Source organism: Carassius gibelio, chromosome B21, assembly GCF_023724105.1.
Source record: "Carassius gibelio isolate Cgi1373 ecotype wild population from Czech Republic chromosome B21, carGib1.2-hapl.c, whole genome shotgun sequence".
Taxonomy (NCBI): Eukaryota; Metazoa; Chordata; class Actinopteri; order Cypriniformes; family Cyprinidae; genus Carassius; species Carassius gibelio.
Window position 1 is genome coordinate 2,818,401 of NC_068416.1, and position 18,521 is coordinate 2,836,921.

Here is an 18,521-nt window from a genome sequence, read left to right on the forward strand (position 1 = left end):
TTTTATTGTGAGAATTATGCGTATCATTATTGCTAATCACTGTTGTTGTGCTATGTTATTGTAATATTCACCATTATATAATCAGAGGAGTATAGAAAAGTTTATGAAATTGTCCCTCCACAATACAATAGCAAAATATATAAACATGTATAGCATTCATGTAAAATTAATCACTGTCTAGCACACCTTTCTAAGGAAAGGATATGGACAGTGTTTTCTCTACTTCCTGTTGGCCTTCATTAGCTAATCATAGCTCCGTGTAGCTGTTTTTATTTTATATTTTTTCTCTATAATCTTTCTTACTATCACTGTCTGTTTGTTTCTTACTGCTAAATTCAGAAAAAACAGAGATGTTAATCATAAAAACTCTGCTTGCAATAACCTAGAACACTGTCTAAGACTTGATGGTTGCTCTGTCAATTCTTCGTTATCAGTAAGGAACCTAGGTGTGCTACTTGATCGCAATCTTTCCTTAGAAAGCCACGTTTCTAGCATTTGTAAAACTGCATTTTTCCATCTCAAAAATATATCTAAATTACGGCCTATGCTCTCAATGTCAAAAGCAGAAATGTTAATCCATGCATTTATGACTTCAAGGTTAGACTATTGTAATGCTTTATTGGGTGGTTGTTCTGCACGCTTGGTAAACAAACTACAGCTAGTCCAAAATGCAGCAGCAAGAGTTCTTACTAGAACCAGGAAGTATGATCATATTAGCCCGGTCCTGTCCACACTGCACTGGCTCCCTATCAAACATCGTATAGATTTTAAAATATTGCTTATTACTTATAAAGCCCTGAATGGTTTAGCACCTCAGTATTTGAATGAGCTCCTTTTACATTATACTCCTCTACGTCCGCTACGTTCTCAAAACTCAGGCAATTTGATAATACCTAGAATATCAAAATCAACTGCGGGCGGCAGATCCTTTTCCTATTTGGCGCCTAAACTCTGGAATAACCTACCTAACATTGTTCGGGAGGCAGACACACTCTTGTAGTTTAAAACTAGATTAAAGACCCATCTCTTTAACCTGGCATACACATAACATACTAATATGCTTTTAATATCCAAATCCGTTAAAGGATTTTTAGGCTGCATTAATTAGGTAAACCAGAAACGGAAACACTTCACATAACACCGTACTTTCTACATCATTAGAAGAATGGCATCTACGCTAATATTTGTCTGTTTCTCTCTTGTTCCGAGGTCACCGTGGCCACCAGATCCAGTCTGTATCCAGATCAGAGGGTCACTGCAGTCACCCGGATCCAGTACGTATCCAGACCAGATGGTGGATCAGCACCTAGAAAGGACCTCTACTGCCCTGAAAGACAGCGGAGACCAGGACAACTAGAGCCCCAGATACAGATCCCCTGTAAAGACCTTGTCTCAGAGGACCACCAGGACAAGACCACAGGAAACAGATGATTCTTCTGCACAATCTGACTTTGCTGCAGCCTGGAATTTAACTACTGGTTTCGTCTGGTCAGAGGAGAACTGGCCCCCAAACTGAGCCTGGTTTCTCCTAAGGTTTTTTTCTCCATTCTGTCACCGATGGAGTTTCGGTTCCTTGCCACTGTCGCCTCTGGCTTGCTTAGTTGGGGTCACTTCATCTACAGCGATATCTTGCAAATAAATGCACAGACACTATTTAAACTGAACAGAGATGACATAACTGAATTCAATGATGAACTGCCTTTAACTATCATTTTGCATTATTGAGACACTGTTTTCCAAATGAATGTTGTTCAGTGCTTTGACGCAATGTATTTTGTTTAAAGCACTATATAAATAAAGGTGATTGATTGGACCAGAAGACATTGCAATTACTAAATTATATTTAGACCGACTTAAAGAAGTTCCAGATCTATACTTGTGCTCTTATTATTTCAGTTATCTTGCCTTTAAAGGGGGGGGTGAAATGCAAATTTTCACTCAATCTCCTGTCAATCTTGAGTACCTATAGAGAAATACTGAATCCCTCATATCTCCAAAAAGTCTTTAGTTTTATTATATTTATAAGAGAAAAATAGTCTGTGCCGATTTTTTTCAGAAAAACACGAGCCGCTGGAGGCGTGATGTGTGGGCGGAGCTAAAGAATCACAAGCGCAAATAGGCTTTTGCGTTGAGAGCGTTTGGAAGTTGTGACATTACTGTGAGGAAAAAAAAAACATCATTCAAAACAAACCATGGCTAACAGTCAGATTCTTTTTATGAAGAATGAGTTTATTTATGATCCAGAATCAGATCCCGAGGCTGAAACTGAACAAGAGCAGCTGCAGCAACGACTACAACAGCGTCTATGTATTGTATGTATTGAAACTGTATATATTTGCTTATGTAACCCCTCTCTCCTGGGTCCTTTCTGGCGCTCCTCGCACTCGCTCCGAGCGGGGGCTCGAACCCGGGTCTCCTTGATGTGCTTACGCGCCGATAGCCAAGTTACCAACACAGAGATATTTGAAGCAGTTTTTATCCTTAAGAAATAAACGATATGCAAATCCGGCGTCAAACTGGGCCTTGTTTGTAAAACAAGCATCTTCAAAATGCAGGGAACAAACAAAAACACTTGCACAACTCTGTCGATGCTCTTTAAAAATAAACTCTTTCCACTGGTCCCTTAATGTTTTTTTTGTTTTTTTTTTGGTAATCTGTGCAGGGTTGTCTTGCCCTCGCAACCAAAAACACACTTCTTTTGTGACATTTCACTCAGAATGTCTCTGCTCTGCTCTGCTATACGGGAGCGCACGCTCTTCCGGGAGAAGTGCCCTTAGGACCCATATAAGGAAATTCCACTCCATTTAACGTCACACAGACCCATACTCAAAAAAAACTTTCCGAAACTCGTGACAAACCGGAAGAGGTATTTTTGGAACAAAAATACTCCTTCAAACGTACAACTTAATTTTTGAAACCATGTTTAGCATGGGAATACAACTCTTTAACAGTGTAAAAAACTCAGTATGCATGAAATAGCATTTCACCCCCCCCCCTTTAATGTAAATAAACATGTGCAAACAATATACAGTGCCCCTTCATTTTTTCATACCCCTTCATTTTCCCCCCACATCAATCTAAACTCCATATACCATAATGTTAAAGCAAAAAAACATGTTTTTAACATCTGTGCAAATGTATTAAAAATAAAGAAACTTAAATTATTTAATTTCATAAGCATTCATACCTTTATCTAGGACAGTTGAAATGTAGCTCAGGAGCATTCATATTGCTTATAGATGTTTCTACACTTTGATTGACGTTAACCTGTGGCAAATTCAGTTGAATGGGTAAGATTTAGAAAGGCACATGTCTCAATGATAGGTCCAATTTGTAATCAGCTAATAATGCATATCGGAGCAAAAACCATGCCATGTGGTCAAAATAACTTGTAAAGCTCAGAAACAAGCCACACATCTGGAGAAGAGGTCAGAAAAGCATTCTGCTTTATTGAAGGTTCACAAACATGTAGTCTCTGTTACCCTTAATGGGAAAAGTTTGAAACAACCAGGACTTTTCCTAGAGCTGGCTTCCTGGCTAAACTGAGCAATTGATTGAAAAAGGACTTTGGTTTGAGTGGTGAACAAAAACCTGATGGTCACTCTAGTAGAGCTCCATGATCATATGTGGAGGATAAATAGGATAAATCTACAGAAGGACACACACAGGGACGGATTGGCAATCGGGAATACCGGGAACAATCCTGAACGGCCGGTCCATTTAAGGGCGAATCGGCCGGTGGTCAAATTTTTTATTATTATTTTTTATTATTATTATTTATTTTATATGATAAGCCTTCCGTACCGGCCTGTGGCCGGCCGCTCAGCTGCAGCGGAACGCAGCTGTGTAGCTGTGTCCAAATTCAGGGTCTACATCCTTCGGAGGACGCATTTGAAGGATGTTACGTCACAGCGCCGCGACGAAGGCTGTCCAAATTCGTAGGATCCTTCAAATGCGGCCCACAAATGCGTCCTCCTTTTCCCCGAATTCGAAGGATGGGTGTGATGGATCCTTTCGCGTCCTACCTATCCCATAATTCTTTTCGGCAGGACGAAGCGAGCGGTAGCGGAGTGGGGGAGGAGTATTATTTTCGATGTTTTTTAAAACTGGCTTTTCAAAAAGATATATTTTCAGTGGTTTTCTAGTTAGGCATTTTGTTTTAGCATTAAGCATTTTTTTTTTACATGTGTACGTGTATATGTAAAAAAAAAAACGTTTACTTTCGTAAACTAGCTTCTTCCTTACTGCCTGTGTGAATATCCCCTTACACACAGTTTATTTGTTAGTGATTGAAGCTGTTTTAACGCTTCTAAGGACGAAAGAGCAGACAGAAGTGTTTATAAAGCTCCGGGGAGAGAACGATGAGCTCTTCACCCGCTTCTTGCTTGGCGCTGTCACGGTTGCTAGGCGACAGGATATGAGCAACGGTTAAGGGAGGGAACTGAAAGAAGGGTAGGCTGTCCAAATTCACAAACACCGACTTCCGGTTTTTGCGGTCGTCGGAGGACCCATCCTCCTTCAACCGGGTAGGAAGGATCCTAAGGAGGATGCAGACCCTGAATTTGGACACAGCCTGTGTCTGTCTGTGTGTGTTTCAAACTGGGCCCAAACCAATACTTCCAATCTTAAGGGGGGATACGAGCGGCCCCTCCCAACTTGGACTGATCCTCGTATTTCCTGACATCCGATTGGCTCAAAGGCGCCGATCAAAGGAGTTTACTTGGTTAGGTTTGAGTTTGTGTGAATGCAACAGAGACAGACGGTAAAAATGGTGAAACGAAGGAAAGAAGAGAAAGAAATGGGTGGGGCCGAAAAAATAAGAATGAAAAAGAAAAAAATGTTGGCACAAGAGGCAGCTAAATGTGCCAAATTAACGGACCTTTTCCGCACTGAAAAGGGTGCTGTGGCAGGAGGTGCAGATCAGGAAGGACCCAGCAGCATGGATAGGACCGATAGGACAGGTGCACGATTAGGCCGGCGAGCGGCGGCGACACGCTGGCTGGCTGACTGTGCGTGAGCGAGGCGTTTCTTTTGAGTGTAAGCTGCGTGGTGTTTGCGTAGCGTTTTCCATGTCTTTGCCTGGTCTTTGCACACCAGAAACGTGTCTGACGCAGCGCTGCTGCTAGGTGACATAATATGATAAGACTCTGGTAAAAAAAAAAATAAAAAAAATAAAAAAATAAGCCTCTGGTGATACATTTGTTTAAATTACATTTATATCTTCATTTATGTCAAAACCTAGAGACTCTTAAATATTAAAATGTTATTTATTAATATTTATTCGTGTCAAAAAGACATAAACATCTTTTCCTATTCTATTTTGGCTGGAAACGCTTCCAACACGCTTGTCATACATTAAAAATACATAAATAGTCAGGGATGCATGACACAATAAAGCCCCAGACTTAAATAAAGCCCAAAGACTTATACCCCGAGGAGGAGCAGCAGCAGCAGGAAGAGAGAGGAGGAGGAGAAGAGAGGAATAGGAGCAGGAGAGAGGAGGAGAAGGAGCAGCAGGAGGAGAAGAGCAGGAAACAGACAGGTAGAGGGGCAGTGTGCAGGGCTGGGTAGGCAATCATATTAGGCATATCAATCAATCAATCAAAGCTTTATTAAGAACACGCACACAAAAATAGAAAAATACAGCACAATGTTACATATTTACATAAAGGATAAAATGCCAATAGTTCCACATACTAGATAATAACCTGACTGAAGCACAGATTGAATTAGAAAATGTATTATTCTTTGTCATATTTATTACTCATGTTCTTCTCATGCATATGTTATGTAGCTGTACAATCAGTAAGCAGAGACAGGGTCCAGCACAGGGGAAGCTGAGGCAGGGAGAGTTGAAAGTGAGTACACACACACACACACACACACACACACTCTCTATTGTATGGGACTGCATTGTAGTTTTTGAGTATGAGTGGGTGTGAGTATTTGTAACTATTTTATCACTCCGACTGACTGTACACATGACATGCTGGTAGTTCGCAGTATACTGTGTGACTTATGTGTCTGAGATTAGGTTTTGCTGACCTGGTTGTGTTCAGTGCAGTGGACTTGCTTATACAACCTGAGGAGGCAGGTGTTATCCTAAAGTTTCTTGAAGGTCTTCAGGTAATCTGATTGTCTTTATACCATAAAAACACTATTAGAATGAAAATAACTGCAAAAAATCCTGCTCGTGCTACAAGGGCACTCGCGTAAAAGGCCTCTCCGTCTTAAAGTCCCGGGCTGAATTTCAGTCCCAGTACGTCCCTGGACACACATCACTGCAACACTCCACAGATCTAGGCTTTATAGCAATGCTTTGTTTACAAAGTTGTGACAGTTCTGTTTTGGCTTTACTATTATGGTGTATGGAGTGTAGACTGATGTAAAAAAAAAAGTAATTTAAAGCAGTTTAACAAAAGGCAGCAACCCAAAAAAAAGGAGGAGTACGAATACTTTAGCAAGGTTGAATTTTGACTCTTTTGAAATTCAAAAGTTTGATGTTAAATACATTGTGCGAGCTGTCTCTTTAATACTGCATAGTCTACACTGAATTCTGTGAGACCAATGTTACTGCTGATTGTGCTGACATGATGGACACACCCACCAAACAAGAGAAGACATATCATTCATTGTCTTACTGTAGGGCAGGGGTCAGCAACCTTTTTGGCACGCCCAGCCATTTGCAATTTTCTTGTTAACCACTGTGCCAATGCATTACAACGGTTCAGTTTAATCTGTTAATGTGTGGCTTTAATTGATGAATGTGCTCTCTCACACACACACACACATATCTGAGATTCCGCTGTGCAAAATCTAACATTCAGAAGTCCATAAACTTGTCAGTGATGCCATGTTACTTTTATTAACCCTTTCACAAGTGAGCTTAAAATATTCTAGCTGAGCCCCCGGCGTAAGTTTTTTAGAGTGAACCGCCTTACTGTTTCCAACACCGAGATGAACAATGGCCACCTGAATAACCACCCGAGGCGACGGATCAAGAAACACAGCGGGAAACGCGCTGGGATTCGCAACAGACTAAGGAAAAGAGCACACAGCCCTCCTCTGCCGAGAATTCTGCTCGTCAATGTCCAGACTTTGGAGAATAAGATGGATCATCTTAGAGCCAGGATAAGTTTCCAATGGGACATTAGGGACTGTAACATCCTTTGTTTGTCTGAAACATGGCTCACAACCTCATTTCCCAACGCTGCTGTAATGCCATCTGAAAACCTCTCTGTTTTACAGATGGACAGAACAACTGAGGCCGGTAAATCCAAAGGTGGAGGAGTGTGTTTCATGATCAAAAAGAAACGGTGTGACCCCAGGAATATCTCCACTCTGTTGTGCTCCTGCTTGTCCTCATCTGGAACATTTATCAATTATTTGCCGCTCATTCTATCTGCCCCTGGAGTTTTCATCGATCATCATCACTGTTTATATCCCACCACAAGCAGACACCAGTTTGGCTTTGTCTGAGCTTCACGATGCGCTTAATGGTAACATCAACAAACATCCTGACACTGCTATTATCGTTGCTGGGGACTTGAACAAAGCCAACCACAGGTAGGTTATGCCTAATTTTTATCAACATGTATCCTGTCCAACCAGAGGACCGAAAACACTAGATCATTGCTACACTCAGTTTAAGAATGCCTACAAAGCTCGCTCACTACCGGCTTTCGGCAAATCGGACCATGCCGCTATTTTCCTCATACCGGAATATAAACAAAGGCTTGTTCAAGATTCCTGGTGCAGAGAGTGGTGACGCATTGGTCCACCCACTCAGAATCCATGTTACAGATGGCTATTGATGAAGTAGACTGGGACATGTTTCAGGTAAGTTTATCTGACGTCAGCGAGCTCACGGATATAGCATTAAGCTTTGTTAAACCAGCTCAGGTGGCATTCGTGGATAAGTCCTTAAGTGCTCCTACCCATGAACAGATGTCAAGTCAAGTCAAGTCACCTTTATTTATATAGCGCTTTAAACAAAATACATTGCGTCAAAGCAACTGAACAACATTCATTAGGAAAACAGTGTGTCAATAATGCAAAATGATAGTTAAAGGCAGTTCATCATTTAATTGAGTGATGTCATCTCTGTTCAGTTAAATAGTGTCTGTGCATATATTTGCAATCAAGTCAACAACATCGCTGTAGATGAAGTGACCCCAACTAAGCAAGCCAGAGGCAACAGCGGCAAGGAACTGAAACTCCATCGGTGACAGAATGGAGAAAAAAACCTTGGGAGAAACCAGGCTCAGTTGGGGGGGGGGCAGTTATCCTCTGACCAGACGAAACCAGTAGTTTAATTCCAGGCTGCAGCAAAGTCAGATTGTGCAGAAGAATCATCTGTTTCCTGTGGTCTTGTCCTGGTGGCCATCTGAGACAAGGTCTTTACAGGGGTCTGTATCTGGGGCTCTAGTTGTCCTGGTCTCCGCTGTCTTTCAGGGCAGTAGAGGTCCTTTCTAGGTGCTGATCCACCATCTGGTCTGGATACGTACTGGATCCGGGTGACTGCAGTGACCCTCTGATCTGGATACAGACTGGATCTGGTGGCTACGGTGACCTCGGAATAAGAGAGAAACAGACAAATATCAGCATAGATGCTATTCTTCTAATGATGTAGCAAGTACATAGGCTGTTATGGGAAGTGTTTGCGGTTCTGGTTTACCTAATAAATGCAGCCTAAAAATCCTTTAACGGATTTGGATATTAAAAGCATATTAGTATGTTATGTGTAAGCCAGGTTAAAGAGATGGGTCTTTAATCTAGATTTAAACTGCAAGAGTGTGTCTGCCTCCTGAACAATGTTAGGTAGATTATTCCAGAGTTTAGGCACCAAACAGGAAAAGGATCTGCTGCCCACAGTTGATTTTGATATTCTAGGTATTATCAAATTGCCTGATTTTTGAGAATGTAGCGGACGTAGAGGATTATAATGTAAAAGGAGCTCATTGAAATACTGAGGTGCTAAACCATTCAGGGCGTTATAAGTAATAAGCAATATTTTAAAATCTATACGATGTTTGATAGGGAGCCAATGGAGGTCAATCGCTGCATCTGATGAAGAGCTCTCTGAGGAATATTTGGCTCCACTGCCCCCCTCCAGGACAGTGACAATGCCTGAATTGGATCTAGAGATGACAGCTATGCTTTTCCAGCCCGCCATGAACTTAGTGCATTAGTGGAAACCTCCAACGTGTCCTGAGCCTTCGAGGCTGGTTTCTCGGGGTGTGCAGTTACACATCTGGCCTGTCCGACAATGCTTATATGTCCTGTGGAGAAGCTGCCTCCGCCTTACATGCTACGGCATTACTGCAGGTGCACCAGGCTAAGGCACTGAAGAACCTGCACTGAAGAGGGTGGTTATGATCCAGAAGTTCTGAAAGATCTACGAACCGCCACTGATCTCACGCTCAGTGACACCAGACCTAACTCATCCCCCATGTGTTCCTGCGGCTCAGTGGTAGAGCACTGCCTTAGCAGCACCAAAGGTTTTTGGGTTCAATTCTCATACTGGAATCACACATACTGAAAAAAAAATTATAGCCTGATTGCACTGTAAGTCGCTTTGAATAAAAGTGTCTGGTAAAGACTTCCGCTTCCGGTCGTATGGCGTGAGCAGAGCGAAGGACCAGCTCCGTGTAAATTGTATTAAAGAGCCAGTAAGATGAAAATTCTAAGCTTCCTATCACTGTTTATAAGTCCTGTACATTAGGTTTAAATCCATCTAAGGTTAAAAAACATTGTCATTTTGTCAAAATATCATTTTAAAATTATCTCAATTCTCAGAGATCCCCAAACGGTTCGTGCGAAGCTGTTCAAAAGATTCAGTTTCCTTAAACCCCACCTTTCGGTAGCATACTGTGTTCTGATTGGTCAACTAACATAACCAGTTTGGATTGGTTGTTCTGCACACACCTCCACGGTAAACTATGCGTTAGCATCTGTTTGGGGTGGATTATGTCTTATTCCTCTCATCGCGAAGCAAACAGTAAAATAAAAAACTTGAACAGCCTCACTGCTTTTTCTTCTGTGTGGGTGTATTCAAGCCGCAGTTTGAATCTGAATAGCGCGTTCAGCGCGGGGGCGTGGTCACATTGGATATAATGAAGGGAGACATGAAAAACAGACATCGCGTTGTTTTCATATGGATTACTTTATCACAGAGTATCTGTTAGCAGCACTTGTTTAGTTTTAAAGTAGACATGTCAAGCTTTCTATGGATATCTCTCTCATGTCTCTTCGTTGAGTATTCACAGATTTACACTTCATTTTAATGACAGCACAAACAAAGGCTGCAGAAGCACACATACTGATAAGACACTCGGGAGAAAACAGACACATAACTTCATAATCATACTTCGCGTTGTGATTCGGAGATGCTCGTTGTTCTAAATAAAGATGGTAATGAACCATCTTTTATGGCCAAACGCTTTGAAAATCCCGCTGTACTCACCGAGATTAGAAAAGCAGTCATCAGTGAAATGTTGTGAACACAACAAAAGGAATTTGTTGTACTGCTCTGGTATTGTGGTGAAAATGAATTTTAGCCATTGGTTCTTCTGATCTTCATTCTTTGGCAGTGAAAATAAAACAAACGGTCTCCTCGACATGATGCTCTCACACCAAACAGAGCGTCTGTGTGTGGGGGTGGGGCAGGTCATAGTTCCGTTTCTCCCAACACGGTAGGCGGAGATTATTATGCAAAGTGCTCCTAGTGAAGTACATAGAGATGGGCAAAAGATTTGAAATCTATAACGACTCGTTTCAGCGATTCAGAGTCGACTCCTTACTTTAGAAGCCAATAACTTTATAAATCGTGTACTTTTTGGTTTAATTATTTGCACATTGTTTACACAGATGGACAGCAACATCATACACTGTAATACAGGTAATTTTTGATTTGCCATCTGTGTGGCTCTTTAAATTTGATTTTCCAGTCCATCTAATTTCAAACAAACTGAGCCACAACGTCCGTGATATTAAAATGTCTCAAAGGAAAGGCAGACAATACACGCAGACGACTCTGGAGGTCGAGTCCCACGCCGCCACCGCAGAAAAAAGCGATGGTGCTAAAGCTAGTGGAGCCACGGGGCTAACAGAAGAAAGCCCAATCTCACTAGGCAGTTTGCTGGCTGAGCTGAGATCAGAATTTAACTCGTACGGAGATACCATGCGATCATTTCTTAAAACAGAAACGAGATCTCATCCTTGCGGGAGACAACCAAAGCGGACATGGAGCAATCCCTCAGCGACACTTCTGACAGGCTCATGGCTCTAGAGAATTCTTGCCAATCTCTTGCTGCTGATCATAAGAAATTTCAGGAAAAATGGAGAACAGGAGCCGCCGCCAAACATCAGGATACTAAACATACCAGAGGAGTCCGAAAACAACACACCAACTGCGTTTGTGGCCAAGTTTTTGTCTAAAGTGCTTGGTGAAGAAAACTTTGACGGCCCCATCCTTATTGATCGTGCCCACAGAAGCCTTGCCCCAAAACCACGTAAGGGTGAACGGCCCCGACCCATAATCGCCCGGCTTCACTACTACTCGGATAAAGAAAAGATCATGTCGTTGTCCCGGTCCAAAGGCAAGCTGTCCTTCGAGGGAGCACAGGTTCATATCTTCCCTGATATGAGCCCAGAAGTAGGATGACAACGAGCAGCCTTTAATCAAGTGAAAGCCAAACTACGTGATGCTGGAATCCAGTACAGAATGTTTTTCCCGGCCAGGCTGGAGATTACAACCGATGGTTCCAAAATGTCTTTCGCCGACCCACAGGCAGTGGAGAGGTTTATCAACAGCAAAAAAATCATCATCACTGGAGTAGCATTAAACGTAAAAACATTAAGTTGGACACTTGCGTGTGGTAATTCTATGGCCTACACGAACTGAGTAACGGACTCTCAACCAGGTACCCAAAGAATGTGAATCCTTTTATAATTTATTTATTTATTATTTATTTATTTATTTATTTTTTATTATTATTATTTTTTTTACTTATTTGTTCTTACATTTCTTTACTTTGAATATATATGTACATGCTTCGGCATGTACATGTGTGTAGTGTATGTGTAAGGGAAACAGGTCAATTTAGCTCAAAGGGAATCATTTAAGATTTTAAAGGGAATTTGAACAGAATCACTGTTTCACGGCTGTTCACGGAGACGCGCTGCGGTTCAGTGAACGAGCTGTTTAACATCAAATCTGCGCTGGATACTAATATCCAAACTATAGTGAAACACTATCAATTAGCACAGTAACAAGATCGGCAGTTTAAGACATTAACTTGTAAGCACAAAAACACAAGATACTTCTCTTTTCAATATGATTAAGGATTTATTAGATAAATCTAAGACATATAAACTAATCTAACACATAAACGCACGCACTCACACATTCACACAAGTTGCAGGAAGATCTAAAGTTAGGAAAATATGAGTTTAAGAGAATGGAAATATGGAATCCCAAGTTTACAGCAATACGTTCAATTGCATAGACATGAACAACCAATAATCACGTAATTAGCGCTTGCATTGAGTTCCTCAATGGGGTTAAAATTTTATTAGATACACCAGCACAACAAATATCTGGGAATACGTTGCCTTCGTTTGCTGTGAAAGGGACTCCCGTTGAAAGGGGTATCCCGGTGTCGCTGATTGGCTGGAAGTTCAGTAATGGCTGAAGTGACGTCTTGGGGAGCCCGTGCTTGGGCGTTGGCTGAAGCTGGAGTTGTGTGGCTGGTTGGAGTTCAAACGCGCAGACAAGGTCGACGTTACAAAACTTAACTCAGAACACGAAACTCTCAAACGGAAAAGAAAAGAAATAAAGTTTGACGAGACTAGGTTGTGTTCCTTCTCATTGTGGCATAGTAGCAGCAGGCAGGCACGCTGGAACCGCGCTCAAAGAACAATGATGACTAACCGCATGGCTAGATGCTACAAGCTAAAGCTAGGTAGCAAAGCTACAAGCTAAAAGCTAAGAGCAGGCATGACTAATAGCATGACTGATAGCACGAGCAAGGCTGGAACTAAAAGCAGACTAAAAGCCCGCATGACTGATAGCACAAGCAATGCTAGACTAAAAGCAAAATTTCATGGGGTCAAACGTATTTAAACTTCCTTGTTGGCCACCCCTCAAATGTTGCCTTGACCAATCAGATATGGTCTTGAGTCTGGGGTATCATAAATCATTTGTTTATCTTACCAACCATGTGGTTCTTGCCTCACAGGGTCTAATTTTGGACATGATTCCTATAACATGATTATGATATATTTTACAAATAAATGATTGTCAGGACAATATCAAGCAAGAAAATTCGATTATGTCAATACTAGACATGACTATGTATCCTATAGTTATCAAAAGACATACACAATAAGTGATTATACATGATAGTCAAATGTGTGGGTTACACATAAATGAATATGGAGTTAAGCAATGGAACGATTCATTTACAAGTCTTTTTGAGTTCATTCTGGTCCATATATAATGTATAAAAAGCAGTTTCTTTGCCATTCTCTGGCAAAGGGACTTTTCTGTGAAGACAAAGGTTTAAAGCCCTTCCCCCTTAGGAATTTCAGTCTGGTTTCACTGGCTGGGGGGAAGTCAATGCAAGTATTTAACTTGATCTCCTGGGTTTACATGTGATGTCCAGCGTTGCATTCCAATCACGAACAATAAATTTGACAATCTCTTCTTCGAATTAAAATTGTCAATAATTGTTATATTGGTGTTAATGTTGAAAGCTGTTGTGTGAACAAGTTGGTTGGTTGGTTATCTTGCTTGGTTCTTGTGGCACTAGAACTGATTTATGACTTCCTGAGGAGTTCGGCTCTCGTTTCAATGCACACAGCTCTGATAGACTCTTTAATTTGTCTGGTTCGACTCATTTCTGCTACATATATCCCCCTTTCGATCGGCGAGGTGTTTAGGTGAAGACATCGTCGATCGCTGGAGAAACAAAGGCAGAAGAAGCAGACAAACACAGCAAACAGCAAGACAACACCTCCATGACAGTTACTGTACTGGTGCAGGCATCAGGTTATTTAGGTACACGTGGTTAAGTTCAATTAGTCAATGTAGTTTAGCACATTGAGGATAGTTTAGATCGTCTTGGAAATTGTTTTTATTTTGATTCATCAATCAAATTTGTGGTTAACTTTGTTTGGTTCTTCTAGGATGTCTTACTTTACATGTTTACCATTAGTTTTCTAGTAATTTCATTTTCAATTCAATGGATTGACCTATCATGCATGGAGCTCTCTGGCTTCCATTCAGTTTAGAGTGGCTGGCGGATATTAGGTGTTGCGAGTCAATCCTAATATCAGACCTTCGACCCTCGCAGGGTGTCTAGGCGTTTCACCTACTCAGGAAAGAGGGGAAGGAGAAGGATAGGTAAAAGAAGAACAAAACAAAACAAGGCTGCTGTGGTTTTCCTAGCATGTGTTACAACTACTATTGAGCTAGGATGTCAGGTGCAGCTAGTGTGTCGTGAACCTTAACTTAGTGTCAGGTGTTCTACCTATTGTGAGGATGGCTGCACGTTTCTTCATGGTGGGTATGTGTAACTTTGTTACGCTAAAAGTTGGATATTCTACCTGTGGGAAGAATATGTTTGTTGACTGTGTTATCAGTAGATGTGTTTACCTCTGGGTGTAGGTAATGTTGTGTGTTACTGGTGTAGTGCATGTGTGGTCAGATCTGTTCAAGTCTGTGTTGTCTCCCCCTTTTTCTATCATGTCACTGAAGACTGGCTCTCAGCATCCTTGGCTTGGATGAGGGCGTGTCCATGGTCTAATGAGGGTCAGTCCAGCAAGGCAGGAAGTTCTTTAGCAGACAGTCGGAGGCAGTTTGGCATGGCTGTGTGAAGCTGAGTTTCAAAACTTTGTCTCCTATGTTGCATTTTTCTTGTGATGCCTTCTGGCTGTAGCAGACTTTCTGACCTTCTGTGCTCTGGTGGTTGCTGTTGCACAGACAGGGAGTTTGGTACTTGGAGTTGGAGTTAATTTGACAGTTTGTTAGTGACTGTGTTAGGTGTCTGAGGTGATGTCCTTTAGTACCTCAGATTTTTCACCAGCAGTTGGCCGTGAAAGACTTGTTCGTTCTGGGTCGTTGTTGAACAGGTGCTTGTCATCTCTGATGTGGTGCACCAGGTGATCACCGGCCTTCCGTTCTGTCGCTGGTCACAGCGAGCATGACTCAAATTTGTGGTCACCTGCATGTAAATTGTCTTGAAGGAACTCTCTTAGTTGTTCCATGACTTGTTCCGTGTCTTCTAATGGTAAGCGGTCATGTTCTTGTGCATACTCAGCACTGTGCATGTCTGAGTGATGCTGAGGTGGGTTTTGTTGTCGCTTACACACACGAGTTGCTCTTGGATGAGTCAGCTGATTACCTTTGGATATCTGGTTAGGTTTCCAGATGTTCTTATCCTTTTGGTTTCTTGAGAAGCGTGGCTTGTCCCATGAATTTTTCCAGCAGTTGGGCTGAAAGCGGTCGTCGATATGGGCGTCACGTTCTCTGTGCTCTTGATGGAAGACTCTGGTGTTGTGATGCCACTGGGTGTCATCCAGTGCAAGGCTTGAGTCTTTGTTGACAGAGTTCAAGAGTGTGGATGTTTTGTTACCTCTCTTTGAGGCCACCTTCTGCTTGTTATAGGCCTTCTGTGTTAGGTCACGCAACTGTTGGATGGTCATGGAGTTCGGACAGGCCATGACACCTAGATGGTGACTGACTCCAGGGTGCAGATTTCTTAGGAAGAGGCTTTTGAAGTTCACATCCTCTTCAAGGTCAGGGCTGTTGTGTGCACCAAAGTAGGCTTGTCGGAGTCGGTTGTAATAAGCTTGTGGAGTCTCTTGACGACCGTGTTTGGTTTCCAAGGCAGTTAACAGTCCATGTTCAGACTCTGGGTCTGTAAACTCTTTAATCAGGACCTCACGAAGTCGCTGGTAGTTTGACTTGGTTTGACTGGGCTGTCGATCTAGAAAGTTTCGTACCTCGTGACTGGACGTGGCTCTAAGGAGGTATAACCAGTCTCTGTCAGTCACATGAGGTCTCACTTCCAGGTGAAATTCGATATCTCGCAGGTAAGCTTGGATGTCGGGGCTCTCTGTGGAGTTCGGGTTGAATCTGCTGATGTTTTTAGACAGCTTGTTGAGGTCTTTGATTGTCATCCCGTGTGCAGCTTCAAGGCCTTGGATGGGAGGTTTTCTTTCGTTGGCAGGAAAGGGTTGTGTGGCGAAGGCAGGTGAGGTTTTGGGTTGTGGCCCTTCGCTCCTTTCGTCATATGCCAGTTCTTGGACGTGGGACTCTGCTCTGCTCAGCAGTGATGAGGCTAAGAGAGGTTTCTCTTTCCTTGGCTCTAGTTTGTGCTTGTAAGCATTTTGGAGTTCTTTTCTGACCATGTAGAGCTCATCGTTGGTATCATCTAGTTGTTGGGTCAGATTGTCCATTTCAGTTCTGTACCTTTCAAGGTGGTCTTTCAAAGCACTGATTTCAGAGTTCTTGTTTCTGATGTCTAGCTTGGCTTTCTCTAGTAGCTGTTCGGCATACTGGAGTCTGTTTACCAGGTCTTTCTGAGCAGCCGTTGTATGTTGCTGGTCGAGCTGAGCTGCTGCCAGGGCTGCTTGGAGCTTCATAACTTGTTCTGTTGTATCCTGCTCCCTCTCGCTGGGTGCTTTGAGTTGATTTTGAACTTTCACTTCCAGCTTGTCTATGTGACGTTGAGCACGTGTCAGCTCCTCTTGAAGGTGGGTGATGTGCTTGTCGCTCAGTTTCAGCTGGGTTGTGAAGGCATAGCTTAGTGAGCTCGTGATCTTGACTAGCTCCTCGTGGTTGTTGTTCTGGCTTGAATCTTGTGTCAGGAATCTTCTCAGGATTAGGATTATTATTAAAAATAATAACAGTTCAAATGTCTTTGGAGTGAGGCTGTCTGTTATGCCTCTCAGCCAAATGTTCACATCTTCCCCATGGGAAATGGGGTCTGCAGTCTACGGCATGTTGGCACGCTGGGGAGAAGAGAGACTGACACAGATCTGTGTGGAGTAAAAGCCTATGTGTGGTGGGACAACTAAGTGTTGTATCAGTGATTGTGAACCACTAGTGAAATGTGGTGATGACTGTGTTGGTCTCAGGGTGTCTAAGTAGACTAGAGATGCGAAGACTTTGTCACTCTAATGAGGAAGAGGAAAAGAGAGACAGAGGTGAAAAACAAATTCAAATGACAAGCAAAATTTCTGTTTTTCAAATGAGGAAAATTATTTTTTCCAATTAAATGTTATCAAAAACGTAAACAATATTATTATATTTCTTGCTTTGGACAAAAGTATACAATAATAATTCTGATATCTCTTTTCTTAGTCTGACAGGATTGACACCGTACACCTTTCAGTTGGACCGCTCACCAGGGAGTCAGCGAAGGCGACAGTTGCTCAACACGTATCTCTATTAAATTGATCTCAACGTCGGATGAGATGCTAAAACTTGGATTGCGTTTCCAAATGTAGGGAGGTTAGGAAGAACAAATGAGAGGATGATTACAATCAAATTCATAAGAATGATTCGTCGTCTTTGGCACGATTGTGTATTTACTTCACTTAGAATTGATTGATGGTTCTTACATGTCCTACAAATGTAAAAAGAGAAGAGGAAAGTAAAGGAGAGAGAGGACGGAGATGGTAAGTCTCAGTAGCGGTTATCTGAACTACAAGGTGAGCGTTGTGTTAGTTGCTGCACAACTTATCAAACAAAATAAACTTTAAGTGAAAGAGAGTTGTCTTTCTAATTTATTTGAACTCGTAGTGAGGGATAACAATGTCTCCTTTTAGGGCTCAGGTTTGTCGTTCCCAGGCTAGGATACACAAAAGAAATGGTAAGAAATAGGAAAATTAAAAAAATTAATAAATGGGCAAAATATGCAAAAATGAAATTAAAAAGAGGAAATCAATACGTAAAACAATAGTGGTTAAGTGTATAACCAAAACAGGAAGAGGGGTAAAACGCATTCAAATAAGTAAAGGTCTGAATAGCATATATTCAGATGGGTAATAAATAAATTAGGAAGAATAAGTTTACTTAACTTCCAAAGTTCAAGGCTTATTCATTCCTAAAATAATTAGGCCCAAAAGAGAATACTAGAAATAAAAGATCATATGAAATGATCTGAGAGGGAAATTTTAAATGTTTCCAAATAAATTTAATGTTTCAATTAAATTTCAATTTGACAATTAATAATTGTGAGTCAGTATTTCCCTTTCTAGTAAAATGAAAATAAGTGGTCTAGTGAGAAAAGAGAGTGATAAAAAGAAAGAGACTAACAAGTGTTAGTTAAGATGTTTAAAATGGTTAAATCACGTCAGCGTTGCCCAAACACACATTATTCTACCACTGGATGGTAATACTAACGGCTAACCTTTGAGGCTAGTGGCTTTAGTATAGACTTCAATGTAAATGCAATGGTTTCGTTAGCTTAGCGACACCGCGGAGTTTGTGCACTGCGCGTGCACAGTTC